The following is a 20,013-nucleotide window of genomic DNA, read 5'->3' on the forward strand; positions in this document are numbered from 1 at the left end:
CTGCGCAGAGATTTGCTAGGAGTGCATCATCTCCATGTGTTCCATTGTTTCTGAATTATGTTTTAGGACTGAGTTCTAGGTGAGGGAATGGATAGGTTTCTTAACCTACAATCAGAAATTCAGAAGATACCTGGAGTCATAACAAGAGCCGGTGGAATTGAGTTGATAACTGTGTGCTGTCAAGTCCCAGCTGATTTAGAAACCCAGCTGGGTTTTCAAGGCAAGAGAATGTCTGCCTCTGTATGGGCTTAGAGAGTTCTGAGAGATTTGTGGCTTGTCCAAGGTCACCCAGCAGGCTTCATGTGGAAGAGTGGGGAACAAACCTGATACACCACATTACAGTCCACTGCTCTTGTGAACGTGTGAGGAATCAATCTCGGTTCTCCAGATTGCAGTCCACCACTCATGTGGAGGATTGAGAAATCAAACCTTGCTCTCCAGGTTAGAACCTGCTGCTCTTAACCGCTACACCATGTTGGCTGTCAATGACAGAACTGACTATATAATCTTTTGCTGAAACTCTGACTAGAGGAACAGGTCAAGACTAATGAAACATTATAATGTTTATTAATTATTATTACTAAATTGTTCCCAAAAATTGTAACAAAAACCTAAAACCTAAAACTGACCATAGCCCTATTCTCGGACTGCGCCCTACAACTCAACGTAAAACCAAGGCAAGCCTGAGCCCCTGCCCTGCCCTTGCCTTAACCCTAACCCTAGCTTATTATTATTATTTAATTTATTCAGTCAAAAATTGTTTCCAAAATTGTAACAACAATCCGAAATCTAAAACTGACCATAGCCCTATTCTCGGACTGCGCCCTAAAACTCAATGTAACACTAAGGCAAGCCTGAGCCTCTGCCCTTGCCTTAACCCTAACCTATTATTTTTATTTAATTTATGTTTTGTTACAATTTTGGGAATCATTTATTACTGAAAAAATTAAATAAAAATAATAAGCTAGGGTTAGGGTTAAGGCAAAAGCAGGGGCTCAGGTTTGCCTTAGTGTCACATTGAGTTCTAGGGTGCCATCTGAGTATAGGGCTATGGTCAGTTTTAGGTTTCAGGTTTTTGTTATAATTTTGGGAATCATTTATTACTGAAAAAATTAAATAAAAATAATAAGTTAGGGTTAGGGTTAAGGCAAGTGTAGGTGCCCAGGCTTGCCTTACTGTTACATTGAGTTGTAGGGCGCAGTCTGAGAAAAGGGATATAGTCAGTTTTAGGTTTTGGGTTTTGATAACAATTTTGGGAACAATTTATGACTGAAAAAATTAAATAAAAATAATAAGCTAGGGTTAGAGTTAAGTCAAGGGCATGTGCTCAGGCTTGCCTTAGTGTTATGTTGAGTTCTAAAGTGCAGTCTGAGAATAGGGCTATGGTCAGTTTTAGGTTTTGGGGTTTTGTTACAATTTTGGGAACAATTTTTGACTGAATAAATTAAATAATAATAATAAATTAGGGTTAGGGTTAATGCAAGGGCAGGTGCTCGGGCTTGCCTTACTGTTACATTGTGTTGTAGGGTGCAGTCTGAGAATAGGGCTATGGTCAATTCCTGGTTTCGTGATTTTCCCTTAACCCTTTCCCCTTGCCTGAACCCTAACCCTAATTTTTTTGGGTGCTGTGTGGTTTCCGGGCTGTATGGCCGTGTTCTAGCAGCATTCTCTCCTGACGTTTCACCTGCATCTGTGGTTGGCATCTTCAGAGGATCTGATGTTGGGAAAGCAAGTGGAGTATATATCTGTTGGAGTGTCCAGGGTGGGTTGAGAAACCTTGTCTGTGAGTAACAAAGAAGGCAACCAGGTCAATAGTTGAGGGCGTCTGAATAGAAGTATGAGTAACAATGAAGACTATAGCATGGGCGTAACACTGGAGATAGCAAGGTCACTGGTGGGAGCATCTGAATAGAAGTATCCTGGCCTTTGTTTCTTTTGTCTATGGTCATCCTGTGTTTGTGTGGAGCTGGTTAGACACTGTCTTGACTCTAGTATTTTTCAACACTGGCAGCCAAGTTCTGTTCATTTTCATAGTTTCTTCCTTCCTGTTAAAATTGTCCATGTGCTTATGGATTTCAATTGCTTCTCTGTGTAGTCTGACGTAGTGGCTTTCAGAGTGGTCCAGAATTTCTGTTTTTTCAAATAATATTCTATGTCCAGGTTGGTTTATCATGTGTTCTGCTATTGCTGATTTTTCTGGCTGAAATAGTCTGCAGTGCCTTTCGTGTTCTTTGATACGTGTCTGTGCACTGCATTTGGTGGTTCCTATGTAGACTTGTCCACAGCTGCATGGTATGCGATAGACTCTTGCAGTAGCTAAAGGATCCCTCTTATCCTTTGCTGAACGTAGCATCTGTTGAATTTTCTTAGTGGGTCTGTAGATTGTTTGTAGGTTGTGCTTCTTCATCAGTTTTCCTATGCGATCAGTGGTTCCCTTGATGTATGGTAAGAACACTTTCCCTCTAGATGGCTCTTTATCTTTGTTCATGTGGCTTGTTCTTGGTCTTGCAGCCCTTCTGATTTCTGTATTAGAGTAACCATTAGCCTGTAGAGCCCTGTTTAGGTGATTCAATTCATCTTGTAGGAGGTGAGGTTCACAGATTCTGTTTGCGCGATGTACCAAAGTTTTTATGGTGCTCCTTTTTTGCCCTGGATGGTGATTGGAGTTTTTGTGTACATATCTGTCTGCGTGAGTAGGTTTTCTGTATACTGTGTGTCCCAATTGCTGGTTTGGTTTGCGGATGACTAAAACATCTAAAAATGGTAGTTTTCCTTCATTTTCTTTCTCCATAGTAAATTGGATGTTTGGGTGGATCTTGTTGATATGGTCCAGGAACTTGTTTAGTTCTTCTTCTCTGTGGCTCCAAATGGTGAATGTGTCATCCACATAACGGAACCATATGGTGGGCTTTTTTGGTGCTGTTTTCAGGGCTTGCTTCTCATTTTGGTGCTGTTTTCAGGGCTTGTTTTTTATATGGAACATTTTGAGACAAAAGAAACAAAGGCCAGGATACTTCTATTCAGATGCTCCCACCAGTGACCTTGCTATCTCCAGTGTTACGCCCATGCTATAGTCTTCATTGTTACTCATACTTCTATTCAGACGCCCTCAACTATTGACCTGGTTGCCTTCTTTGTTACTCACAGACAAGGTTTCTCAACCCACCCTGGACACTCCAACAGATATATACTCCACTTGCTTTCCCAACATCAGATCCTCTGAAGATGCCAGCCACAGATGCAGGCGAAACGTCAGGAGAGAATGCTGCTAGAACACGGCCATACAGCCCGGAAACCACACAGCACCCAAGTGATTCCGGCCGTGAAAGCCTTCGACAATACACCTAACCCTAATGTTTTATTTTAAGTACTTTGTAAACAGTTTTGAGAAAGTAGTTTTGGGATGGGATTTGATCAAGGAAAGACTTCTGGGCACAAAAGCATGACCTCTCTGCCTCCTCCATCTGCTGCAGTCCTAAATGCCACCCACCCCCATCCCAATTCTAGTCCTGTGAACCTGGGATCCTATCAAAATCTCCCTTCTGTGCACAGAACTTTTCAGTGGAATTCAGCACAATACCCTGATTCTCATAAAAGTTTTTGAATACTAATTGTGGTTCATTCTATTGTTAATTCCTTGAGTGTGTATAACTAATGGCAATGTTTGTCATCACGATAATGGCTTGCCTCTTCCAAACTGTGTCATTGTTTTGTAAATGCAAATTACATGACTGACAAGAAGCAAAGTAGACAAGTAGTTCCACCTAGTTTGCCCATTCAGTGTAACCCCAAGCAGAGTTACGCCCTGCTAAGTACATCACAGTCAATGGGTTTAGAATGGTGCAACTGCATAGAATTGAAGTGTTAGTCTTGGAACAGACTACTAAAACACAGAATATTTGCATTCAAGAATGAATAAAAGAGCTTTTAATTACCTGAAGTCATTGCTTTAAGGCACAATCATGGGTATCCAAAGATGTCCCATGATGCAAGTGACTTTTGTGAGATAGCAACAGTTGTAAAGATGCATAGTTCTGGCTGGCTTCTGGAACCCTAGAGGCAAAATGTGGAGCTATAATTGTTGTTAATGGCTTGGAGCAACTTGGGATTCATGAACTTGATATTTGCTGTCTCTCATTTTTGTGCAACCTGAAAGAATATCTTCCAGAATAAAGTCCAAAGCACATTTGTTTATGCACCTGAAATGATCTGACATATCCTGACATCCAGAATTTGTCATCATGCAATTTTAAATATGTGGGTGACATTTCAAACAGTATCTTCTTCATATCTGCAAAAGGGGGAACTACACTTTTGGCTGTTAAATTGCAGCAAATTATATTCAATTACCATTTCCATTGTCAAACATTGTATTGTGTGCCAAATGTCAAGAATTTCAGAACAAAGGAGAGGTGAAACCCCAGAAAACATTCACAGACTTAGTGAGAAATCATGTATAAGGTGTGAAACGGCATCCTAACTTAGCAAAATGTTCTTCACTGTTTTCATATTCTGTAGTCGTCAAGGCTGATACACATAGAAACCAACTTCTTAGTTTCTGTATGTGATCCCGGACCCTACAGCATAGAATATGTGATATAGGAATCTTTGTAAGCCCTGGGCTGAATGTGGGAAACTATTTCTGCACTCACAGTGAATGATACCTTGGACTTACCTGTGAAGGTGTCTTCTCTATAGTAGGCTGAAGTTATCCAGCCAGTTAGGTCATACCCCCAATCGTTCAGGTAGGGCTATGCAATTTTTTGCACCTTCTCCTGGCTGTCAGGGAGCCTACTTCTCCAATATACAAGCCCTATTCGACCCCCAGTCAAGAGAAATAGATTGTTAACAATGGGTGGATTCTGGATAACTTTGCCTTACTGTAGAGAAGACACCTTCACAGGAAAGTCCAAGGTATCATTCTCCTACAGTAAGGCTTCAGTTGTCCATGTGGTTATCTACCAGGGCTGAACATAGGGAGGGCAGTAATCATTGAGCCACATAATGCAAAGAAACAGGAAAAATTCAACTGATTATTAATACTCCATCTTAACTGTATCACTGCAACAGACATTTCCTTCCTTTTACCTAATCATTATCATCATCCTCATCTCAGCACATGCTGTTACACTCTCATTCCCAACCTCACCTCTGCTGATCCAGCCTGATAGGCGAATAAATGTGGAAAGAAGAGTAGTAGTAGTAGTAGTAGTAGTAGTAGTAGTAGTAGTAGTAGTAGTAGTAGTAGTTTGGATTTATACTCCACCTTTCTCTCCTGTAAGGTGGCTTACAAGCTCCTTTCCCTTCCTCTTGCCAGAACAGACACCTTGTGAGGTAGGTGGGGCTGAGAGAGTTCTGAAGAACTGTGACTAGCCCAAGGTCACCCAGCAGGAATGTAGGAGTGCGGAAACACATCTGGTTCACTAGATAAGCCTCTGTCACTCAGGTGGAAGTGTGGGGAATCACATCTGGTTCACTAGATAAGCCTCTGTCATTCAGGTGGAGGAGTGGGGAATCAAACCCATTTCTCCAGATTAGAATCTACCTACTCTTAACCACTACACTACGTTGAAGAATGTGGCAGAGTCACAGATTTCCACCACTGATGCTCCTTTTGAGAAGCTGCTGAAGCTGTCCAGACCGGGCAGAATAAGGTAAAATGCCCCCTGGCACCAACACACTTTGGACTGTGTATGCTGACTTTATACAAAGACTGATCCATCTGGTGATGGAAGACTTAACTTAGAAGCTTTCTGGCCCTATTTGCCTGGACCATACCATGAGCATGGTGTCTCACTGTGCTGTTCTGACCTTATCACCCCCTGGTCACAGAAGAAGTCAATAAGGCCTCGGGAGTGAAAAGGGGTCAATCCCTAATGCTGCTGAGTCTCTTTGGAAAAAAAGTTTTCTTTGGAATGATAATGCTTTGACACCCTCCTTGCCAAGTAATGGCTACTAGGAAGGCAACCTTCTAGGAAGGTTCCAGAACTCTGCTTCCTGTAAAGATTCAAGGGAGAAACTGTGAACCGCCTTAGACCTTTTACCCAAACTCCAAGCAGGTAATCTGTGACATGCTGGGAGAGCTAGCTGTATTGCTCCCTTCAGTAATCTTATGGTAAGAGTGTGGGAGAGACCCAAAAAACCTCTTAACTCCAACATTTTCACCAGGGGGGCTACCTGATGTCTTAGCATGATAGGTCTCTGATCCCCACTTTCATCCCTCAAGAGGAATTTAGCAATCTTCTGAGGAGAAGTGTTCAAGGGATTCATTATCTACAAAACTGCCCATCTCCTAAATAGCCTGGCATAATAGATGATTCTTTTAGCGGAACCCCTCCTAGCCCAAACCATGATGTCTATGACTTCCCTAGGTAGGCTTACAACCCTAGATGGCCAGGTCACTAACTGTAGCCATCCTGAGTCTGGATGCAGCTTTGTGCTTCTGATGAAAGAGATCTAGAACTACTATGAGCCCCCAAGGATGCTGCTGGACAGTGCTACTAACACAGAAACCCAGGTCTTCCTAGGCCAGAGAGAAGTTATCATAGTCACTAGAGTATGTTCCAGCCTGATTTTCCTTAACACCCTGGGGATTAGAGTAGGGGAGGGAAAGGACCACTGCAGATGAGAACCTATGGAACTCCCACCTCCTAAGAGGAGGAGATTGCTTCTCTGATGGGGAGACTCCTCTGATAGGGAACTAGTGGCCAGGGCATCAGATTGAAATGTAGCAGTGAGGAACGGGTGGGGATGTAGGACTGATGATCCACAGCTTTGTGCTCTGCTCCACTCATGGGTGGGTGTGGTCACTCCCAATCCCTGCCCCATAAAGTCCATGGGCTGAATAACCTCCCCAGCCAAAGTAGCCTACTGCTGTCAGATCACATTGAGATTGCTTGAGTCAACCTCCTCTTGGGCCCCACAAAAGGGCAGGAGAAAATGGTGCAGAAGTCATCTTAGATCTGCTTGAATAGAACAGCATTGGTGGCCAATAGGAATATAAGACTTTGGGGTCCATACCTTTACCATAGTCGATCCCCTGGAAGGTGGGGGAAACCTGAGTAAATGCCAAGGATCTCTGCTGGCAGCTGGAGGAAAATTCTTGGAAGCCTCTGGAACAACAGGTTGAGGAGCACATATTGCAGTATTTTTCCATCTACAAATATTGCCTGGATTTGGGAAGCAAGAACATAAGGGAGACACCTGAATGTCTTCTCTATAACATGTGCAGGGGGCATGGGAAAGAGCAGCCTCCTACCAGAAATGAAAAGTGGTACAGTCCAGGAAGAGCTTGATTTGTGCTTGTTCTGAATATCTGGATCAACTCTTGTACATAGTTTTATTAGCTTAATGCAGATTTAACAAAATTAACTTTCAGATTGTACTGAATATTAGCACATATTGTGAGGACTTATTGAAAATATTCTGTATTTCATGACTGTCATTTACCCTGCCAGGCATCCTGAAATAACATGTTAGTTTTGATCTTGAAGACAAATGCGAAGAGCTGATGGTGAGAAAGCTAGCTGTGTGAAGAAATGGCAATGACTGACAACACAGCCAACAGGGCAGTGACAAAGACAGGACCTCATGCACCTCATTTAACTCTCAGCAAAATAGATAACCTATATATAAAAAAACCTATTCTGGCATCATATTGCTTGGATCCCTCACATTGTATAGCATTTGCAGTTAGACCATGTCGTTTTGCATCACATTGAGCTATATGTCACATTTTCCAGCAGTAAAATGACACAGCATGTCATGAGTGATATAATCTGTGGTCCATCAAAATCTGAAGTTACCATTTTTTTTACAGATTTGATCATGCTGTGTAAGGGCTAGTCCTGATGTGTTGCTGATTTTCAAGGTTTCCTGCACAAGTTAACAGGAATTGCATTTTACAGCTAAAAATTGAGGATCAAGCCAGTGGTGGGATTCAAATAATTTAACAACCGGTTCCTGTGGTGGGAATCAATTAATTTAACAACTGGTTGTTTACATGCACCATTTTAACAACCGGTTCTGCCAAAGTGGTGCGAACCTGCCACCACTGGATCAAGCCCTGAATTGTATGAAGGGGATGACTACCTTAATCTCTTGGGCAGTTTGTGCAATCAGTTACTTTCCTTAGATGATTTAACATGTCAATTCTCAGTGGAATAATTTCCATAGAAATTATTGAAAACATTTGGAAAATGTTTTTAAAAGAACAGTTTTGGCATTTTTCTCCCTCACAGTATGGGAAAATAAAGCATTTCAGGTGAAAATGGTTCTTTTTTCCAGTCTGCCACCAACTGTAAGAGCTCTCACTTTTGTTTCACTGCACCCACCATTTGTGCTGCTTGTGATTCTCCATGCCACGGGCCATTTGCGGAATTTTTCTCAGGGATGTTTCCTCTGTTATCATCAGGGGTCTTCAAACTATGGCCCTCCAGATGTTTGTGGTCTACAATTCCCATCAGCCCCTGCCAGCATGGCCAAGTGGCAGGGCTGATGGGAATTGTAGTTCATGAACATCTGGGAGGCCATAGTTTGAAGACCCCTGGTTATCATCGATGCTGGGCACATGAATCAACTCAGCTCTGCCTGCCGATTTCAGCAATATATTATTTTCCCTTTTTTAAAGGGAGGCAGCACAGAACTCAGAAAAAAATCACAAAATTGTGGCTAGGAATCATTTTAAGGGGGTGGGTGTGAACAAAAGGTGAGGGATTGAAAACATTTTACAACTGTTTTAGGGGATTTGTGAAGAAAGGGCTGTCTTCTGATGTTCTGCTTCCATCACACCTGCTTTTGGAGAATAGGTAGGTAGTAATCCAAGAAAGAACCTGCTTGCTTATGCCATCAAAACTGTGGAATTTCCTCCCCAGTGTGATTAATCAGTTATGTTCTACCACTACCTTCCACCTGTGAGTGAAAGCCTTTTTGTTTGATTTAACATTCACTTACTGATCCCCCTTTCTGATTATTTAAAATGTTTTGAGGTTGGAAATAAAACATTTGGAGTAAAAACAATGCAGAACTCCATAAAGGAAATATTTTATTTCTTGCCTTAAAATGGTTTAAATGAATTGTGTGGAAAAGCTGATGACCTCAGTGATTTGGTTGGTTTGTAAGAGAACAGATAGTCTTTTGGGTATCCTGGTCCCAAACCATATAGGCCTTTCAAAGTCAACACCAGAACCTTGAATTTGGCTCAGAGGCAGAATGGGAGCCTGGGTAGATTGTCGTGATCCCTACAAGCCATTCCAGTCAGCATACTTGCTGCAGTATTCTGTACCAATTGTAATTTCTGGATATTCTTCAGTGGAAGACCCACACAGAACGCATAGCAGTAATGTAATCTGTATAGTACAAGGGCATGCACTACAGTGGCAAGATCTTTTTTTAACTTAAGAAGGGGCACAGCTGACTCACCATAAATGGCAAAAATCTTATAGCAATGCCGCACAATTTCTATGGGTCTCCTAACATTCAAATTTTCTGAATGAAAATTTGAAAATCTTGCCATACAAAACATCACTAGCTGAGCTGCTTGGAGAAAGGATACCAGTTAGAAGTTGCTATGGTGTTTCAGCTGCAATTCTCATTGCAGCAGCAATGAAGTAGCTGGAAAACATACAGCCATCTTTATGTCAATAACCACTAGGAAGCAATGGCTGCCTGTTATTGTAGATGTTTCAATCAGATATTAATTTCACAACGTAGAGGTATCACTAGGGCTGCTCTGTTGACAATCAAGTTACTGTATGAAGTGTCCTTTAGGAACCTCACTGAGCTCTTATTTTCCCATTGCCTATACCTCCTGCTTTGCTTTTTTTCCTTTATGGACCAGCTCTGACACTCCTTTATGCTTCACACTGTGGTGCCTGATGAATAGCTCATGAGCTTTTGGAAGCTCTCTATCTGCTGCAAAGTAGCTCATATATCCCTTAAAAGGCTCAGTAAAAGATAGCGAAAGATCTTCTCTAGGCTTTTATTTCACAGTATTTTTATTTCACGGTATTGAACTCATTTGTTATGAAGGCCTGTTATGGCATAAATGTGACTTGGTTGGGATGGGACTGGGGAAAGGGGTGGCTGGCTGCCTTGCCTGGTGAGTCCCCAGCAGGCTCACTAGCCCAGATCAGTGGTGGGGTGTTTATGTGGATGCCTCACCTGTATAGAGATGTCACAGCAGGCTTGCCAGCCCAGAACCCCTTGAAAGGGCTTATCAGGAATGCAAGCCAGCAACCCCCTCTCTTGTTTTCAATCTGGCCTGGTGAGCTTGCCATACCAGATCAAGAGCAAGGGTGCAGTTTGCCTCAGCTAGCTTACGGGCCTGACAAGCCCTCTCAAGGAACCAAATTCGGCCCCTTGTTTGACACCCCTGTCTTAGCTGATAGCTTCATTTCTTATGTTCTTCCTAGTCCATGGTCTGTTTCTAGGGCAGAAGAAAACTTGGTAATGTGTTGGGAGTCAGGGAAGGAGCTCAGGATATTTTTCATTACTTAGAAATAGCTCTCATTAAAGAAAAGGTTGGTGACCCTTGCTTCACAACCTTGCTTGTTTCCACATGCCACTTCTCCCTGACTCCACTTGTCACATATCACTTCATCTTCTGCTTGAGGAAACCAGTTTTGCAGGAATAGACTCATCATCTAACACCCAGCGTGACTGCAAACCACAGTCTGTAAACTCTTGAGTTTTTACAAGTGCCCTGTTCACCTTGAAACAGCAGTCTTAACAAACTGAGAGAAATTTTAACACACAACAAATACATAGCGCAAATTATGAACCATGCCCAGGTCCAGTTTTAAAAAAGTATAAGCTTTGTTCGAAACCTTTTCATTACGTAATCCCAGTGTTTTGCCTCCTTTTGAGGAAGAATGTAACTACAGTGTATTTCACTCAGAAGGGTGATGTTGCTGCCTAGGCAAAATCCATTCAGTCAGTAGACTTCATCACCCCTTTCTGTTAGGGTAAATTGCCCTTCTTCTGCTGAAGCAGTAATTACCGTCACATCATGCTTGTTCTGTTCACTCTGAAGTGTGACTCAGCTAATCATTACTGTTCTCCAGCCTCATCTCCCTTCAGTTAGTTCCCTGGGATGACTACCTGACATCATTGATCCGATAAGTGCTCTGCTGGATCAGGGCCTAAGTATATGAGTAACTGTAAGGGCATCATTTTACAAGTTCCTGGTGACTTTGGTCGGCTTTGAGTCAGGTCCATTGATCTCCATGAAATTACATGTGTGCTCAAATTTATGCACATGCTTAAGTGTTTTGTTGGCTTATGGCCACGGAATCATCTTGCTGGCACTTGAAGGCCTTTCATTTCTTAAGTAGCATCTTGCTCAAGGAAAATGTGTAAAGAGTCTAGAGAAGGTTTCAAGAACGTTCTAGCCAAACTTTTAATTCCATTTTGCAGCAGTGGCTGAATGTATGCTAATTGTTGCATATCTATGACAGTTCATTATGAAAATGCTGATCTATTAAATAGAGGTTTAAGAAATGTTCTTGAAATCATACATTAGGGAGCTTGACAAGAGCTTGAGTGCCTTGGAATGGGTAGCGTCAGGATCATTGTGTTAGTATGCCAGGACATCATGGAATTCTGACTGTGTGCCCGAAGGCTGTACCACTTCATGTATTATCTGAGGAGAAAGATCATATTGCACACAGTTTTCATGGAGAAAGTGTTGTTAAATTAGTATTAAAAACCATCTTCAAAATTCTCCTTGCAAATATTTCTTTCAAAGTATTTTCCAAGTAAATTCTGAATCTGGTATTTGATATCTGTCAGCTGATATTTTAGAGCATTTGATAGGTGAAATTCTCCAGTACTGGTAGTGATGGAAAGTGCTATCAAGTCACAGTCAATTTATATAATTCAGTAGTTGTTTTATTTATCTCTTCTTACAAACCCGCCCCTGAAAAAAGATCAAAAGGAACCCCCCCCCTCAAAATCCAGTGAAGACAAAAGAAAAGAGCAAAAATGGATATACAAAGGTGGGATCCAACCACTTCTCACCACTTCTCTAGAAGGGGTTACTAATTTTTTCTGAGTGCCGAGAAGGGGTTACTAAAGCAACCTCCCTGCCCAATAGGGACTGGAGGTGCCGCCACTGTTTGAATCCCACTGCCATTGGAACCTGGTATTAAAATTTTTGGATCCCACCACTGTATACAACCCTATTTACAGTCTGGGCATCTGCACCGCACTTCCAGAGGGACTTTCCGGTGGTGTGGGGAGCCCTGGAAAGAGAACAGGCCTCCCTGCTTGCCCAGTAGCCCCTGTAAGGCTTTTTAGACTTAAGCCACTGTTTTTGGTGGCTTACATCTGAAATGCTCGCCACTGACGTATGGCGGCAAATGGCCAGGAGAGAGCTGACTACAGCCAGTCCCGCCCGCTGTCCTTCCCTGCATTCCTGTGTCCAGGGGCAATGGTGATGGCTGAACACCAGCAGCATAGCTCTTCTGGCAGTGTAACTGCCTTGGGGAGGGCAAATCTGCTGGCAAGATCACCCCACTGCTTCCAAGAGCAGATTCAGCCCCCTCTCTGGATGGGGCTGTAAGAGAGTAAAAAAAATAACAGCAGGGGAAGAAAATCAACATGTCGATAAAAGATTTCAAAATGTCTAAAAATAGTGATTTTAAAAGTTTAAACCTTTTGGAATCCTTTTCACATTGGCATCTGCCACAAAATCTGTCTATGTATCATTTAATTCCTTAAATTTAATATTAATGTATGTTCTTTTAAGCTTTTAAGGAATGGCAAACGCCTTGAAGGTAGAAGCTGATGATCCAACATGCAGATGATCCAACATATTAACTAACATATATTTTTCTTGTATAAAAGTCAGTAATGCCAAATAAAATGACTTTAAATTTATTCTAAAATGAACTCATTAAATATGAATGTTCCCATATCTTTTATCTTATCATATTTTAATTTCAGGGCCTAAAACCAGTGAAAATTCGAAAAGTCAATGGACATGCTACTTAATGTAATCAACTTGATAGCATACTTTTGTTTGTCCATTTATGGCGCACATCCTTCACATTATTTTAAAGGTTGAAAATATTATAAGTGCCAAGAGGTAACTTATTTCCTTGGCCTGGCACTAATCTAGATAACATCAAATGGATTATTTTATTATTAAGAAGATCCCAGTGAATTGCAATAGGGAGTTTCCAGTCTTCTAAAAATCCTAGACATCCCCTCTCTCTCTTAAGTGCTTCCACTTTGTCTGAAATATGCAGACTTTAATGAAAAGAGAGCTTACTTTAAATCTCATTTCTTTCAATAAAAATGTATATCATGAGCTACATGCACAATTTTAAAAGTTTTTTTCCTTTGAAAGTCATTTAAAATTCTCAATAAGATAGAACCGAATAATTGATATTGGTTTAGACATGGTTGAGCTGGTGTAAATGAGGTAAAGGATTTGGTTGATCAATCAACAGAAAGATGATTTCCAAGGGAAACCTGTACCAAAAATCATTGGTTCCAAAAAGTCACATTACATATCAATTCAGTTACACCCATTCTACGAAAGCCCTGCTTTTTTTTTTCACTTGTTATCATATTCACTCTCTGTTCCACCAATCAGCAGCTATCTTAGAAAAAAACAAGAACAACAACCCAGAACTACTAATGTGAATAAACTTTTTAAAATGTTGATTACCTCCAAAATCATACAGAAGTCACAAACAAAGGCCAAGTGTGTTTGGAGGGAAGGGGGAGGAGAAATGGTCTGGCAAATTTTTATTAGACAGTGAATAGAGCTCAGTAGGCATTCTTTGTTTCTTTTAATAACAGCATATTGTTTGCATGTGGTGTATAGCCAGGCTTCTTGCACAATGAAGCATCCTGTGGCTCATCCTGTCAAGTAAGAGGAGAAACCTTTGGATTTTTCCTGTTAGTGTCACAGCTATCAATAAAATACACTCTTCAGATGCAATTATATATTATGTTATTTCATTCGCTTGACCTCCACTGTCAGTTAGATGTAAGTGGCTTAGCAGACTGTGAGTGGTCTGAAAAGCAAGTGCTGTTACACTCACAATAGGCTTGCCAACCTCCAGGTGGTGGTGGTGGTAGGAATCTGCATTCAGATATTTCAACATTTCCCCCCCCCCCCCTCCAAAAGCGGCACTCTGGATGAAACTGAAAGCCAAAAAGCTAAACATTTTCCTGCTTTTTTGTGGCTTTTTGGCTTTTCTGTCATCCATGTAATGGCACAAGAAAAAAGATAAAAGATTTAAAGTCCATTCAAGAAGTTAGTGATTGGGTTTTAAATTTTAACCCTCCCTTTAAACTTGCCTTGGCTGATGTTCTTGTGGGCTTCCAGGTGGGTTCTGCTGGGTTGCCAAAGTTGTCCCCCCTTTTGCTAGATTGCTCAGAAAAGAGCAGTCTCCTGTTGCCTTTTTCCTTCTAGTTGGCTAGTTTCCAGGACAATAGGAGGGAGGGAAAAGACATCTTGAAGGTACAAATATGAAAGCTCACTGGAGTTTTCCTATTTGGCCAATGGGAGCAATGAGCTTAATAACAAGTGATGGCAGATGGTCTTAGAAAATGAGTTCGTCTTTTCAGGCTGTAGCTTGACTTTTTAGAGGAGCTCTTCTCAATTCCATTATCCCTGGTCCAGTTTCTATATGGGATCCTCCTTCCTGCTGTTTTGTCCTTTGAGGTGGGTCCAATCAAAATGTCTTAGAGCCATTCTGCAACTTCCCTGTTGTGTGCCCAATGCTATGATGTGCCTCGAGACAGTTACAATAAAAGTAGAGGCAAGAGTGTGTCTTTCTTCCATGTTTTTATGGTTTAAATTGAAGCTCAACCCCCAATGCCTGGCCTCACTGATTTTGCAAAATAGTTTTGGTAGCTTAAGGCCATAAGAGGCAAGTTAGAGAGACTGGGTTTTTCTCCTCACACATTACTCAAACTAGGGTACATTCAGGTAAAAAGCACAGAGTGAAGGACTAAGAGCAGCAGACCAATTTAAAGAGAACCCCTGCCTTTTATTTCTTCTCAAATCTAAATATACTGTCTCTCTGGCCACCTAACTTGCTTCTCTGGAGTTTAATAATCACAGATGGGTGTTCTTGCTGACCTGATGCTTAGCAGTTCCATCTGACTTGGAGGTCAGATTTCAAAAGGTACCTATTTCAGAGAGGGTACTTCTGTGCAACCTATGGAACCTATGGAAGGTAGAATCCTTGGATCATGTCCTAATTTGCTATCCCTTTTATGTTGTAGCTTGTGCTAAATTTACTACTATTCCCCTGATCAACAAGTATCTGGAGCACTCTGCTGAAGCGTGGGAAGAAAAGTTACTACTGGATAAATATTATAGCCCAAATGGCTAAATTTTGTGCAGCAGTCTTGTTACCAAAAATGCTGATGTCTGCCCCTTTTAAAGTGGGTAAATTAGCGAAGGGCAGACTTTGCTTAATGAGAGATTAGACAAGCTCAGAATCTTGGTTTCCAAAGTTTATGGAGACTATTTTTGCTACCCCAACTCTTTCTGTTGGCCCACTTATTCCAGTTCTCTTTCTCTCTTCCTACCCCCTTCTATTCTCTATGGCCGTTTCCGCATGGCCCCCCAGACGCCCCCACACCGGCAAGAATTCTGCCGGCGTGGGGGCGGAGGCCGTTCGCACGCAAGCGTGCGTGCGGCCTCAGGAGAGGCCGGTGGACGACAGGCGGCTCCGCATGGAGCCGCCTCTGCCCCCTTCCCTTTCCCACTCACCTTGTCCCCGTCGTCGGCCTGCTGGCCTCCGAAGCCCCGCCCACACTGCCCTCCCACCTCCAGGGGTCGGAGGACAGTGAGGGAGGGGCTTCTGAGGCCAGCAGGCCGCATCGACGGGGACAAGGTGAGTGGGAAAGGGAAGGGAAACAGCGTATTCCCGGCGGTGCTGTTCGCACCGTGCCGCCGGGAAGATGCTATTCCCTCAAAAACAACCCTTTAAAGGGTTGTTTTTTAGGGCGGCCTGACGCCACCCTGAGGGAGGGGAAGGGCAGCCAGGTCGGCGCTGCTGCGTTTCAGCAGCGCCGCCTGTGCGAACGGCAGCCTGGGGGCGGCGTTTTTACCGCCCCCAGGCTGCCGTTTTTGGCCCATGCGGAAACGGCCTATGTTTCTGCCACCCTACCCAGCTTTTACAGCATGATCCCCACTCCAGCCTAATCCTTAGTAGCATGGCTAGAATGCTCTTGGTAGTGGTAGTGAGGTCCCTCCCTTAGCTGACCCGCACTCACAGCTCCAGCCTGAGCCATTTTAGGTGCAGCAAGGCCTTCCCCCTACACGCAAACAGCCTGGAATGGGGTGACCTGTTCCATTCTGGCTACTGGCGCTGGGTTCGCTACTGGCTTGCTTGAGAACTGACTTGGGCAAGGAATAGGACAGCCTATGAGGATCCCAAAGCTTTCAGAAGCAGTATTGGCTAAGAGGGAAAGAGTCTGGAGTCATAGTCCCTTCAACCCCTCTGTACAGAAGAAATGGCACCCTCCAGACCACATCTCTCAGGCTGATTCCGCATGGGCCAAAAACAGCAGTGTGAAAACAGTATAAACCCTTTTACACCATTTTAAACCCTTTTACACCATTTTCACACCGTTTTCACACTGCTGTTTTTGGCCCATGCGGAATCAGCCTCAGAGTCCTTTGCTTTTTCTGGTTCATCATCAGGAACACGTTGCTCAATTATATAGTAAAATCATCATGGAATATTATTTGTCCAGAATAGTTCACTCAACTATTACCACCAAATCAGCCACAATGATAGTCAGTATCAAGTTCTGCAATATGACAGATCACGTACATTTCTAAAATGTAAAGTATTAAGTGTTTAAAGGGATTTGACATCCTTGACAATAATCAATAGCAGAACTATTGATCTGAGAAAATTAACAGAACTTTCAAAAGAGAAGGAAAGTAATGTAATAAACATAAATGATAGATTACATAAAACAGGTCATTAATCATAATGTGTGGAAACAGAAGCTTAAACCATCCAGTGAATATTTTTGTGGAGAATTTTGACTTAAGAGTACTGCTTAAGCTTTGTGCTGTTGATAGAAATATTTCTTCTTTCCACCATTTTTGAGAGGCGAGGACTGTTTTGACTGAAGAATAGTTCTAAAGAGATTCTGAATATTCAGTTTTGCTCTAAGTTGTATTTGCGTCAAAGGACTAATCTGTCAGAAAAGGATATTTTAACACACTTGAAAGGTAAACAAGATATTTAGATCAATGATTTCTATGTCGTATTCCATACCTCTTTTTTCTTTTACAATATCCATGAACTACATGAGTAGGGGTATTTAAAACCTTTTTCATGTTTTCTCTGCAGTTTTCAGTTATTTTATATTGAATAACCAGCTAGGCTTAGTAAAAGAGGACCTCAAGACAAGCACTGGCATTTGTCTTTTGAAGAAAAAAGCAGTTTGAACTCACTGAACTCTTCTCCTCATGACCTGAGAAGTCTTAGGAAGTTTTGAACCATTGTACTCCTTTCTCAAAGACTCAGAGTAGGAAAAGGGAATTGAAAAATACTGGAAATGTCGATTGCCTTTTTAAGACTGTGATAAAAGCTTCTGAAGAAGATACATCGATAAGGCCTGTTTGCTCTCCTTGAGTGGAAACCTGCTGCAAATCATTGACAGGAGCTAGCAGGAAGCAGCTGCTCAGGAGACATTTTGGCACAAGCTCAAGGGATGGAAAGACAGGCAACCACGCTCACAATAACAACATGTGTGTCTCCCTCTCTGTGTGTGATATATATATTATCTATCTATATATAAAAAGCTAACAGTGACTTTGTTAGTCACTCCCTAACGCCAAAATGGCTGGACAGATCGCCCCCAAATTTTCACATGACGTTCCTCCCTGTTGTGGACAGGTAATCAGACCTTCAAATCGCCGAAAGTCCATACCTGAGCCAGGTAAAACATCTTTTTCCTGGTGCACCAGGCCATGAAGCTGGCTCTGTTTAACTGACACCCTTAGAATGTTTGTGCAGCATGTCTGTGGCCTGAGGGCTTGGAACAAGGGCTTAGAATGTTCGCGCAGATGGGCAGAGATGAGCATTGAAAACAGTAAATAGGTAACACTGTTAGGTAATACGACTGGAAGTGAAACACAAACACACTTTGCCGTGTGAGACACCAGGTGGGGTTCCCCCCCCCCCACACAAGTAACTTTCACTCTCTGTGCCTCATCCACTGCTACCACATAACACACATACTTTCATACACATCCAGCTCATCCTCACACACACTGCCCTCCCTCACATCCAACCACCACTTACCCACTTCCTCACCCATATTCGCCACAGCTCTCTTTTACTAAAAGCGAGCTGGAGTTTGTCTTTTTCTTCTAAGAAAATCCGCGGGGTGGAGGCGAACCAACACTACTGGCTCTGCTTCTTTTGCACATGGCCCTTTAAGAACCCAGGGAGCTGGCCTTGATCTGAGTGCCTTACCACCCTGCCTCTGCTGCCTGACTATGATAGCCTCCTTGCTCCAGTTCTGCCTTACCCAAGCCAGGACTGTGCGCGTCAACCAGCCTCATGGACAGCGGGATTCGCACTCTGGACAGTTCCATTGTGGAATGGAAAGGGTTACCTTATACTAAAAACCAAGACAGCACCATATAATGATGTTCATTGAAAAGGGAAAGAGGGATTCCATTTGACCACCCCAAAAGGCTATGCTGGGGATCATTGGACCTGCATGGACATCTGTGTGGGTTGCAGACTGTGATGAGAAGGACAATTGCCACAGCAACGCATGGCCGGGCCCCGCTAGTATATATATATAGAGAGAGAGTCAGAGAGAGAGAGAGAGAGAGAGAGAGATGGACAGAATTACATTTCTTCTAGAGGAGGATGACATAGTATGTTGAGTTAGAGCATGATACCACATGAACACAACTGTACAATACTGAGAATAGTGAAGGTTCCCCTACTTACAGACACTGGAAAGTAGAGAAATCTCTTTTCAACTGAATCACTGGACATGCAATCTTGCCACAACACAATGTTAGTGAATCAGTGCAACATCAGCCTATGCCATCTAACTCTGTTATAATGGCTGAAGGCATAGTGCGTACAACAGCACACTACAACTTGTAAAATGGATCTTTCTAAGAAGCAATAACCAGACATCTTGTTTTATGTGTGCAAAATTCAGGAAACAGTGAACCTACATGTGGCAACGTCTGGGGATAATTTAGAGACAATTTGCAATTGAGCTATTGTTCATGGCTAGTATTGTAAGCTACAAGCACTGCAAATCAGAATTCAATCACATATCTTGGGTTCTGGCAGATGGAATTTCCTTGACCACTTGATTTTATGAAATGGCACAACAAAACCTCCTCCTTTAGTAATTTTATATACTAAGCCTAAAAATGATTGTTGTATAGGATGTACCATATAATACATCATTCTTTGTCTCAAAGAAAATCAGTTGTTAGTGCTTTAAGTATCAGAATTATAATGACAATGCATAAATGGAAATGGTCATTTCATAAGCATGTTTTCAGTATAGTTGAATCACCAAACTCTTTAGCAATAACAATTGTATGTTATTGTGACCACAGTTGATAAACTGTCTTGTAAATTCTGGGAATTAACATTTTCAAGAAATAATGATTGCTTCATTTGTACGAGTCACATTGTCTACTGAATGCTATTTGTCAAAATTCTATTATCATGTTCGCTAACAGAAATGGGCAATGTAATGAATACATTATAGGCCAGAAAGCCCCAGGCTTATATAAAAGGTTTGTAATTTTTCAGTCCAGTTTCACGATAGAGATATAAATGTAAAGTTATTTAATTGTTACTAGGCACTTCCAATTCAGTGTCAATTTCCAGTTCAGTCAGCAACTAATATAGGCCTTTATTTTTCAGAAGTCAGGAATCTGACAGATTACCAGACCTGCACTAAAGTAATGCTAGACCCTTAGCAAAGGCTAAGATGGTTTTTCTCACTGGTTAACCTTGCTCACAAGAAAGTACT

This window comes from Sphaerodactylus townsendi, linkage group LG08, assembly GCF_021028975.2.
Source record: "Sphaerodactylus townsendi isolate TG3544 linkage group LG08, MPM_Stown_v2.3, whole genome shotgun sequence".
NCBI lineage: Eukaryota > Metazoa > Chordata > Lepidosauria > Squamata > Sphaerodactylidae > Sphaerodactylus > Sphaerodactylus townsendi.